The sequence below is a fragment of the Chaetodon trifascialis genome, chromosome 4 (genome assembly GCF_039877785.1).
Source record: "Chaetodon trifascialis isolate fChaTrf1 chromosome 4, fChaTrf1.hap1, whole genome shotgun sequence".
In the NCBI taxonomy this organism is placed as follows: Eukaryota; Metazoa; Chordata; class Actinopteri; order Chaetodontiformes; family Chaetodontidae; genus Chaetodon; species Chaetodon trifascialis.
In genome coordinates this window covers 12,797,683-12,810,335 of record NC_092059.1, presented here as the reverse complement: position 1 = coordinate 12,810,335, position 12,653 = coordinate 12,797,683, and positions in this window count along the sequence as shown.

Here is a 12,653-nt window from a genome sequence, read left to right as displayed (position 1 = left end):
TAGAAGATACTATATAAATGCAATCAATTTACCATTAACATAAATAGAAGCAAAACTCCATTTCTTACTCTCTCTGGTGACATCTGACCCATCGCATTCCCCATAACCACCAGTATCATGACTTCTTCCACATTAATAGTAATAATGGGATTATACTGTCCACAGATCAGGGGTTTTAATCCCCATAATGAAGCATTAACCTTAGAAGGAAACCTAATCTTCTACTACTGATGGCTTATTGATAGTTGAGTTGCTAAAACACACAAAATCATAAAAATCTCTCATTTGAAATAATGCATGCATAATACTCATACTTTTCTTTTTTTTTTTAATTGAATGTCATCCTTGTATGTAAAAGTAAAAATGTGTGTGTAGAGAGAGGCACCACTTTGTCATCCCAGTATCACAGCAGTTGGGTGAAGTAATCACGAAATTCAATCTATTGGATTCATGTGCATGGATACGAATGTTACGCTTTTACGTGACACTCAGCACAGCTTTCAAATAATAAGGATGAATGTAGTATAAGAATATGATAAAATAAGACTTTACTGATCCCACACCGGGGAAATGTATTCCCATACAAACAATACAAAACAATGCAAATACAAACAACAGCGGATGACGTGATGCAGGCACAAAAGAAACTTCCAACAGAAATTCATCAGTTTGAAATTCGTGCTGACGTCTCATCCATCGACTCTTTACCTGGTGCCACTCTCCCTTTCATCTGCTCACCTGCCCAGCAGTCAGCCACGCCCACCTGCTCAATCACCTGACACACACCTGGGACTCATCACTAATCAGTGCAATACTTAAGCAGCTCTCACTCGCTCATTGCCAGATTGTTCTTCTCCTTTATGCAAGACTCTCCAGCAATTATTCTTAGGTTGCCCTGGTAATTCCTGGTAATGCCCATTACAGCTAAGTGTCACAAAAAAATGTAAAATTTGTGTCCCTGTGCACAAATCCTGTAGATCCTTGTTTCTCTTTTTGTCTCTTCTTTTGTCTTTTTATCTCATGAACTCCTGTGAGTCTGTGTTTAGTGTGTAAAAGGCGTCAAAGCTCTTGGAGAGGTGGACATAGGGGTTGAGGTGGAGTGGTGGCTCACATACAGGACCCCCACTTGAGAGACTGGGGTTTGTGTCTTGTGTGAAACCAAAAGTGAATGATCTTAAAAGTGCAACCAAAAGTCAGTCAACTTTTCCTAAACCTAACCAAGTAGTTTAAACTTGACCAAACTACAAACGTTTCCCTACGCTGACCACATGTCAGAAAGGTTTTGCAGCACACACAGACACTAAAGGGGACCTTGTTCACCTGCATGAGATGGAGCATGACGGTGACGGTATTTGATGACCTTGGATGAGAAGGTGTACATATGCTGCCCATAATACAGTTTAAATACACACTTTCTCCATCCCAGATAAGTTACCATACAAAGATTGCTTCTCTCACAGCATTTTCTACACCCACTAATACCTGAATCTTTTCTTTCTGACCATTTGTTACCCTCCTCCATCCTTTTGAATCTCCTGAATTAGCCAGTTTCTAACTATTTCAATTCCATTATCACCTCTCTCTCCCTTCCCCTTGCCCTCTTTTTCTAAATCTAATCCCCTGTCCACCCAAGACACCATCAGCGAGCCCACCCTAATTGCAGGGAGCAGATTCTTTATGAGAATGGCGATTCTGCTGAGAGGAGGAAAAACAGTGGAAGCAAATACTGTTTCTATTGATCAGCCAGTGTCTCTGTCCTCCCCCTAGCTGGCTGCGTTTACTGTTCCTGTTCAGAGGTCTGATATGTCATAAGATTTAGAGGCCTGGGTGCCCATATTAGCCTCTGCAGGAAGAATTTCAGTAGACGAGAGGAGGAAACCGTGGCTGTAAATACCACATGGCTTCGTGAATTGTCTGGAGGAGCGTCAAACATGACCATTAACTTCTGGTCCACGCATTACAGAGAGCACAGAGGGCAGTATATCACGGGATTCAAATTAAAGTGTGTGGCGGCAATGGACAGGCCAAGAAGTGGAGAGGAGAAGCGGTATGCTTGCCAGAGTTCACAAGGAACATAATAAAATGACTCATTTTCAGCGAGTAAAACATGACTCATATATGTTCTCTTTTATACCCTCTGTGTTTCATGGGCCCTGTGGGCAGACGCTGTGACAGATCACCTCACCTCCAGCGACAGCTAATCTGTAGGAGTAAATCAGAATGGGGCTGAGGCCAAAGGACAGCTGGAATGGGCTACAGGTAGTGCTCCGCTAGTGTGCCGACCCTCACTGCTCTCCACAGCCTATCAATAACTCTAATGATGATGGAGGACTGGTTAGATTAACTTTCCACACTGTTACCATGTCCTATCAGTCATGGAGGCCAGTGGGCTGGGGAAACGAATGTTAGCTTGTCGAAGTTTTTCATTTGCATAGGAGGAATTACTGACTGCTAATCATTAAAGAAGAGGATCTTCTGACTGTCCTCAGAGAAATCAGAGGTCAGTCCAGGTCACCTTGATCCATGGGAGTGACGGTAGAAGTTATAGGTAGTGTCTATGAATGAGTCTCTCCCCTCACTCGCTCCTCGCTGAGTGTGTGTGTGTCCACACACTATGGCTGGTTTGGTCTTCTCTCTCCATCAGCGTGACAGGTAGATGAGGTTGTGAATAAAGAGTTCCGTCATCTCATCAATAGTTATCAAGGTCAGGGTCAGAGCGACAGACAGGTAAGGTGATTTATTACTGGAGGCAGAAGGTGAAGCGTGAAAGAGGGAAAGTGGGGAAAGTTGAGGGCATATAACACGGTGGAATTAAAGGCCCGAAGAGGAACGTTAGACATCAGACAATGCGTTTGATCCAAGGACAAGAATGCAGAGACGTCTATGCCTGGAACAGCACCGTGTTACAACAGTTAAAATGCTATGATTTAGGACAGATATGTACATATGCTTTGATGTTCCTCCATGCAAGGTGCAAAGTCAAGTGTTCTTGCAGACAGAGAGGTCACATTTTTGGATGATTTTGAGTCCACTAATCAAGTATGTTCAACATGACCACCTTAAATTACGCATAGATTATCAGCAATCCTTGAACAGCACGGGTCTTCTCATTAAGGATTAGTGATGTTAGATTATGGGAGGATTTGGGACTTTGATGACCTGTGATAATTCATGGTTCAGCACTGCTGATTAGCCCACAGGTCTGTTCTTTTTCATATGGCTTTCTTTATTGCATTACAGTTCCTGTTTAACTTTAATCACCCACTTTATTGATGGAAGATTTATAATTATCCTGCAGAACCTCGCAGTGTAAGTCGCATTGACACTGTAACTTGTGTGTTCCTCAGCTCACAGTGTTTCCTTGCAATCCCCTGTCAAATTACACAAGTGTCAGGCTGACATAGTTAATCCACCACACTGTTCTCATGAGAATCCTCCACAGGCTAATCGTGCTTCAAAGAATAATTGCAGTCATTTAAAAGCAATGCGTGAATGGTATTTGATAATATGAGTTCATTTTCCCCAAAGACTTATATTTCCCAGTGATCCTCCACACCCTAGTTTTTGCCAGTGGCAAGGACTCCGTTGGATCTGCTGATGGATCCTGAATGTTTATACAATAAGACTGGAGTCCTGTCCCTTTGTGTCACACCTGGGCCTATAATATTTTACATTTATTTCTTTAGGCACTGGTTGGTACTGTTGAGACTAACTTAAAACATGGTGTGTATTTAAAGTCTAAATCAAAATTTCACTCAACATTGGTAGCTTGCTATGATGAATTTCATCTTAACAAAGATGTGTGTTGTTCTTGAGCTAAATGCTAACATCAGCAAGCCAACATTCTTACAGTGACAGTGCAAACATGCTGATGTTTACCATGTTGATCAATCTCAGTTCAGTGTGTTTGCATGCTAATATGAGCTAAATAGCAGTAAGTTCAAGATGAGGATGAAGGGAATGCCATTAGTTTAGCAGGTATTTGGCCTTGAACCCAAGTACTGGTCAATTTCATTGGTATTTCATTTGTTCATTTGTTCACTTCCCTGATCCTCAGTTTTTATTCTTCCTCATTTTCCTTTTCCTCTAACTTGTTTGCTCTCCCTTTCTCCCACTCTCTCTCACAACCATGCATATTTTTTTCCACTCTGCATCCATCTACCCATCCATCCATCTTTTCAAAGGCCAATCAGGTGACTAGAGAGATGTTTACTAAGGAGCAGCTCGTGGCTCCATAAAAGGCTTGACACAGAGTCAGGGTTGTCGGGCCTGGAGTGACGGATTGTACCCGGCCTGCCTGGCGGAATAAATAAAGGCATTAGCAGCTCTACAGCTGGCCGTGCTAGTACTCAGACTTGCTGGCCTATGAAATGTGCAGCATGGCAGTGTCCTGGGCCTCACCACAGTGTGATGAATGACTTATATTCCTCCGTAGAGCATATTAAAGTCAGATCGTGTGATGGATAGCAGGCAGAAGACAGCAGGAAAGGAGGAGAGGAAGGTAGAAAGGGGAGGATTAAAGAAGTGGGGGAGAGGGCTTTTGATAAAATATGTAAAGGGAGGAAATTAAATCCCAGACAAAAATATCAAAACTTGCCCCCACCACCACCACCACCACCTCTTCTCTACCTTACATTGCTAGAGACTGATGAAGAGAGCAGAGGCAATTTTGAATTTTTAATAAGTCCCCTTTAGGGCCCAGCACAATGTCTGGTCCTTGTACGCCTCTTAGCCTCAGCAGAACGGTTCTTGTGCACTTGCTCCACTTCACACAGTTCAGGTATGGTCCCAAAGGCAATATTCAGATTTTACCCTTGACCCATAAATCTCTGAATGACCACCGCTCATTCACAGCTTTCCTCAGGTTTGCACCTTTCATATAATTAAGCTCAACTGAACTTCATGTGCCACTGAGATGTTTTTAAATCTGCTCAAACTGCAATTGACAAACAGTTGTTATCTTTTACACAGTCTTTGCATGTTTTTTGAATTCCTTTAACACAGCTAAAGATGGACCGTGCCCACTTCACTCGGGAGCTAACGCGATGTATTCAGCGACAGATTTGAACAGCTTCCACTGTCTCTCCATTTGGAAACTTTTTTCACATTTCTGAAATTCTCCAACAGCATGTTCACCAAAAGATGCTCCGACTTAAACAATTTCAAGCATGAAGAAGTCAAGTTAAATTGAAATCTGATGCAGTATCCTTGCACTAACTTTGTGAAGATATAATGCTTATTTACCAATAGTTTCTTAAAGGAATATATTGACATTTTTGGAAATACACTTATTTGCGTTTTTGATTTTTGTGAGATAAGAAGCTCAATACTGCTCTAAATATAAACCCATACACAGCCAGCAGCTTAGCATAAAAACACAAATAGCTACCCTGGCTCTGGTGGAAAACAACAAAATGCATCAGCCAGCACTTTTTGACTCTTTAGTTGAACTACTCACATCTTATGCAACCAGTGAGGAGGGGTCACAAGCAGATGTAACTGCAGGGAATCGCAAGCCAGAAAGGTTGGGCGCCACTGTTTTAACCCCAGCGGTCAGAATCACTGGAAGGCATTGAGTAACAGCAGTTTGAACACACTGTAGCAAAGGGTTTTCATTTCTGCCAGAATGAAATGCAAATAGATGCCTGCAGATGACTATAAGTGGGCCTTATTATGGGACCACAGCCTGATATCAATAGCACAGAAAATTTCATCAGTTAGGTCTTGCGCCAACAGGACGGACATATCTTTTCAGCGCGGACTCTCATTGGCTGTTGTCAGCTGTGGACATGACATGGAAGATCCTAATTGGTCAAGTGAACTGTCATTCGAAAATTTTAGTTATAACAAAGAAAATGTGGAAGATTAGCATGTCACCAGTTAATCTTAGATGATAGAACATCTTTCTGTAGATTATGGTAGAGTTCTGAATTTTGGATTTTTTTAGTAGAGTGGATCATCAGAGTGCTGTCGATTGGTGGATTACTATGAGACTTCAGAGGTGTTGGTGTTGATTGTACCTGCTGTTGTAATTGTATCTTGAAATGGTTTTCATCAATGTATCACATTTTAATGTGGTGTTTGTATCAGTAGACAGGTGGACCGCTGAACAAGGCTGCTGGAGTCTTACAAGGTAAATGTATATTATCCATGGACTGGTAAGGCATTTTCCTGGCTCCAGATCAGGTTAGCACTGTGCTTTTGTCCCCCTCTCACTTGAGGACATCACCTTTAAGCTAAATACCTCTGGGTGCCAACCAGACTTTGTAAATATGGGCTCTCCTCATTCTGTGCGAATAGTAGTTCCCTCCGGACATGAATCACCACAGGTACTGAGTCAGACTACACACACAGAGGTACACACTTCGTTGCAAAGTTTTTCCACGCTCAAAGCACTGCAAAACAGTCTGAAATTAAAAAAATAAAATGAAGGTGAAAATTATTTGTGAAATAAAATTATTAATTCATTAATTGCATGAAAGAGCTGTGAATGAATGAATGAATTCCATAATTAGCAGAGCACAAAAATGTGTTAATAAATGATTTTGTCATTATTCGTGTTCTCCACTTCACCATGACTTCCTTTTTGAAAATGATCATAATTTCGAGGGAAATTTCCATTTTCATTATTCGCTGTCATCACAAGCTCAGTCCAGTAATTGCTTTTCCACTGTGCTGACGTGTTGACAGTGTGATGAGTAGACATGTTTCACGCAGGCTGGATGCAGAGTGGTACCGATGGTGATGCTGCAGCAGACCTGCACATTCCTGGCTGGTCGAGCTCTCTGTGGCTGGGGAATACTTCACTCCGCTCCAGTTTCAGCGGGCATCGACGGATTGGCAGAAGGGCTCAATGAGTCAATCACTCAACTGCTCAAAACCTGATATCTTCACTGGTACAGCAATAACATTCATTAAATACATCAATATCTCAAGGTGTCTCACAGATGAGAGGAGATTGATCAGTGTCCTCGTCTATGTAATCACAGGTAGAGGGACGGTATTGACTTATTGGCTTTGAGGTGGAGGAGTAAAGGGTTAAACAGGTCACATCGACTCCGGTGCACTGAGCGAGCCCCCATGAGAAGATTCTCTATGTGTTGAAAAGAGTCATAAGTATACGTGTGCATGTTTGTGTAAGCATATGCAAATGACAAATTTGAAAGTGATGCATTGCTGCAGCATGGCTGGTTGCCTTTCTGGCAACGCTTATCCCTCATTCGTTATTAATATATTTATTATTTGTTTCATTAATTTATAGAAATGATCAATCACTTTAAATGTAGCCAGAATTAATCCGCTGGCGATGCTAATCATGTGGAGAAAATTTGAAACGGTGCATCATTAGTCAACTGGCTCCATCAGAGTCTGTTATCTGAACCAAGTGTCCTCTCATTTTAATTTAATTCAGCCCCCCCTCCCCACCTCCTCACAATCCCTTCCTCCCCCCTCCCCCTCCCTCTCCCTCGCTCTTGTTCTCTGAGAGGGAAAATTACACCGTCAGTCGCAGTACAAAATGATTTTGGCAGCCTGGCCTGACAAACTCCTCCAATTGCTGTCTATTTCTTCGGCATGATCAGACCTTTACAGCTTTACACTTAATTTCCAAAGCTGATATCAAACAGTCATCAATCATTTTGCTCTAAGTTTGGAGTAATAAATGCTCCCAGGCTCAGAGTCACACCAAGCACTTAAAAAGTCTGTCAACAAGAACTTCTCATTCTTACACCAGGACGACTGTTTAGGACTGTTGCATAATTAAAGCTCTTATGAATAACTAAGACCACGCATTTAACCACACCGCACTCTCCCTGAGGGCAGAAAATAAATCCTCAGAAAGCTCTTACCAAGGTCAGAGGTGGAGCTAATGTCTCATTAAAAACTCATTTTCCCATCATTCCATCATGGGTGAATGGGGAGTGATGGACAACCTCAAGGTATCGACCTACAGTTGTTACACTTAAAGAGGAACTCCTCCCATTTTATACATCAGAACAATGTTACAGGTTTTGGGAAGTACCTCTGCACTCGTGACTGCAAAAAACCTGCCTCAAGTGATGTTACTCGAGTCAGCGTCAGTTATGGCTGACTACAATTTTGAAAATGAAAGAAAATATGGAGTTGTGGTGTCAGAAAGAAGTGATCTTACCAGATCTCTGTAGCCTGCTTCTCATCTCTGCTTTGAAACTAGCAGTATGAGGCTACATTAGCTACTAGTGGTATAGCACGTCTGAATCCCAGACGGGACTGTCTGGAATTTGAGTCGCAGCATTGGTAGTGTAGGCTAGATTTTAGAGGAAGAAAGTGCTGCATAAAGAACATGATAACTCTACTGCATCAATTTTTATCCTTTTTTAAAAATGTTGTGAGTCCAACAGGAGTGCAATTCGAAATCGGTGGATTACACTTTTAAAAGCATTGCATTACATCATATCTATGGTGGTTTGTTTTGTCACAGCTCCTTTAATAACTGTATGGTCAAACTGTAGTGCTTACACCTGAGGTGCTTAGTTATTCTCAGCCACAAGGTTGCCCTGTAGTGGACTATACACACACACACACACACACACACACACACACACACACACACACACACACACACACACACTCTCACCGAACATGCTAAGACACAGGTCTCAAACTCACTCCACAAAGGGCCGAGTGGCTGAAGGTTTTCTTTCCAACCAAGCAGCAGCACACCAGACTTGACTCATTTCATTAGCTGATCTCAGTCTTCAGACAGCTGATTGGTCAGACTGCATGCTCTTGATTGGTTGGAGGAAAAACCTGCGGCCACACGGCCCTTTGTGGAATGAGTTTGAGACGCCTGTGCTAAGACCTTGGAGCTTCCTGGCCAAACACTTTAGAGTAATTAAACAAAAATAGATTATCAAATGGAGCGTGAAGTGTGATCAGTGAGGAGGAGCTGGTTGGGGACTGATAGGTGAAGGTGTGTGTGTCTGTGTGTGTCAGGGACTGGGATGGTGTGTGATCCTGCACAGCAGTGGGACAATCCAGGGTGAAGTTGTTGAACTGTATGATGAATGTTCCTCCATAACCAGGACTGAGGGGGGAACGATTAAAGGCTTTTCACCGATCACCTCCCCTGCAGCCTGTGGGGAACCACCGGGGAAACGTAGCCTCCGCTCTCAGCAGCCCTGACAGCAGAGGACACACAAAGACACACACGTATACACACACACACGTTCAAACAGTAATTTTCCATCTGCTGATCCTTCTGGTTTAAACACCGAACAAATATCATCAAACCAGTGAGGACAGGAGGTGAAATGATTCTCTAAATTGCAGCATAAAAATGTTTCAAACTCCATGTTGAGAGCTGCATGTAATTAGACATCTAATCCTTCGCTTGTTTGGAATACATGCCCATGCTGGGAAAACGTGCTGAGCCAGCATTGTGTTTCAGCCAGGAAAGCATCTTTACTGAATTTCATTTACATTTGTACACATGGTTGATCTTCTCATTCAACAGCTGGTGGCAGATGTAAATACCTTTGGTGCCACACATGGCTGCTGATGCACCCACAGTGTTCTTTGTAGGGGAACAAACTTGTGTCCTTCTGGTCACAGGACAGTCTCTTGACACTTAATTTAGCAAGGTTCCTCTGTGCTACCCAATCAGACAAACCTCTACAGTAAAGTGCACACACACACACACACACACACACACACACACACACACACACACACACACACACACACACACACGCACACACACACACACACACACACACACACACACACACGCACGCACACACACACACACACACACACACACACACACACACACACACACACACACACACACACACACCACAGGGGAGCTGACATGGCTCTCAAGGTCACTAGCTACAAAACAGCTCTGATTCCCAGAGGTTTGCATGACTTTCAGACACCCTGTTCACTTCTCCACTTTCACTTCAGCCACTTGGTTTTCTGCAAATTGTTGTGATAATCCATGCGCTGGTGTTCATCATGGGAGGGATTACCGCCATGAGGGACAACTGGCTTCAGGGAGGAGGAGACCATTTCCACACTTGGCATGAAAACACTCCTCAAAGATACTTTGCCGTCACAGCTGCACAGTTTGCTGAGTGTAAAAGTGCATTTGTATATGATGTCATGGCTGTACTGTAAATGTGAGCGTTATTGGATTGTGTAAGGTTTATTTTGGTGAGATGGTGGGTCTGAATGTTTGAATTATTGTGGGATATTTTCAGAAAGTAATTTCCACTGCTGTCAATCAAAAAATGCCACACACACCGCTCTGACGTGTCTCTGTCAGCACGGCAAAATCACTTTATTTGGTCACATTGACAGATAGCGTATTTAAAAGGCTTTTACACTGATGAATGCGCTGTAAGTAAATGATGCTGCTGGAATGTCATCACAGACTTCTTCTCTTAAACATTTTATACAGCACAAAGTTTAGGAAACTAAGCCTTCAGCTTTGTAAAAAGCCACCAAACTGCTAAAACGCCACACAGAACCAGAAAGATTGATGTTCTTAGACCCTTTGAGAAATTACTTTATTTGTTCCAAAGAGAGTGAAAAAAAGTTTTATTTGCTTAATCATGAGAACAAACAACATGTTGGGGAAAAGTAAATGGCGTCTGGTCGGTGTTGTGTTGGCTCAAAAGGTTAATGAGGTGCGTGTTCGCTCAGAGGAGAGGAGACAACGATGCTCTTTACGGAAGAGGAGGCGTTGTATGCCTGAGGAGCCACCATAATGACACCCCTCAGATCTCATTATCAGGCTTATTGATTGGTCATGGCCACCTGCCCCTCCACCCACACACATACGCACAAACAAAATCACAGACATAAAAGCTGAAAATATGAATTTTTCACTTACACACAGGAGCGCTACGCGAGCACAGACACATTTATACACATATTCCTTTCAGGTTAACAAGCTGGGAGATTTTAGTCAACATGCCAGATATGGGCTCTCCATTCACAGCCTCCTACGCGCACGCACACACACACACACACACACACACACACACACACACACACACACACACACACACACATTTCAACAAACAGACCTGGGAAAGTGACGCACTCCACATCCGTAATGTACTTGCACACACCCACACAGCCACTCCACATGGGATAAATACACACTCACTCACACACACACACACACACACACACACACACACACACACACACACACACACACACACACACACACACACACTTACAGACACTTAAATATACATGGGTATTTTCAGCCCCTAATGTGAAGCTGCCATTTTGTTCCAGGAAAAAAATGCTTTAATTAAAATTAGCATAGTGATAATAGACGTACGTCCAGCCGGGTTGTTAAAGGTTTGAACACTCAGCATCACTGCACCACACACTCACTGTCAGGAGATGAACCAGCAGGGAATATGTGACGTTGTTCAGTAACATGTCCGTCCTGCACCTTGCTGGCACAAATTGAGATTCTGCGGAGGAAATTTATGTTGGACAATAAAATACACGGTTTCCAAGTGGACATGTTACACATTTTCAGATTCACAGTGGACACAGTAGATGGATGCAGCGGTTTGGTAACAGTTAAGTAAGACCTGAATATGCCCTGATCTGCTCTGAACAAGAGAACTGAATAAGATGTTTCTTGGCAAAACATGGATCCAGGAAACAGGTTGGCAACATTCCCTCATCAATTACATAACTACTGTGGAGGTGAGTCTCCGAGGACCAGAAGAACTACAGTAATAATTCTCATTCTGCATATAGGATCCGTCTGCCACTGCTTCCACGCCCTTGTTGCCCACCTGCCACGACACTTGAGCCCTGACCCGCTCTGATGGAGACACAGGTGAGGCGACTGCCGCCGCCTCGCAGTGGGATGACAGCAGGTGGCACAGATTGCACAGATGCCACTGATTCCCCCACATGGACGCCACATGGACTGGACCAGTGGTTTAAGAAATGGAGGGAGGAAGGCATGAGGTGTATATAGTGAGTAAAGAATGAGTGGAGTGAAGACATGGAGTGGACCAATGTGATGGACTTTCATATTGTTTGGTTTGTTTTTTGATTGCCTCCAGAGTGGTTGAAAATGGAGGTGTGCATTCACTTCCTGTTGGAGGAATCTGAGTTTTGATGGAACTGTACGGGCTATACTGTGAATTTAACCACCAGCCACAGAACCAGAGCAGGAAGTGAAAGAAAATCTGGGACTGTGGCTTTCAATTGATGTCACATGCGTTTGCTCTTTTTTTTTTTTCTTCAGACTTTTACGTATAAAATGCATGTAAACAACATGCTTTTTGCTATGTTTTTGCATTAAACCTTAATGAGGGAGTCTGAGGATGTGATGAAACAAGCTTTCAAGAACAAACTGGTGGAAGGACAAGAAGAGAAAGGTGTGAAGTCTCTTTCACTGTGAGATGCACTCAGGTGCTCTTCCTGCAGTAAAAGCTTTGTGTTAGAGGATCACACATACAAAAAGGTGTTTTATTTATAGATATTTGTTGGTTTTCACAGAGGCTGTACAGGCCTGCAGCATTTGGAGTGTGCACTAGACACAAGACATGAGGTGTGCTTATTGAGCAAAATCACATAATAGGCTCAATTAATTGTCAGTGAATGGCACCCCAAGGAGCACCTACTAA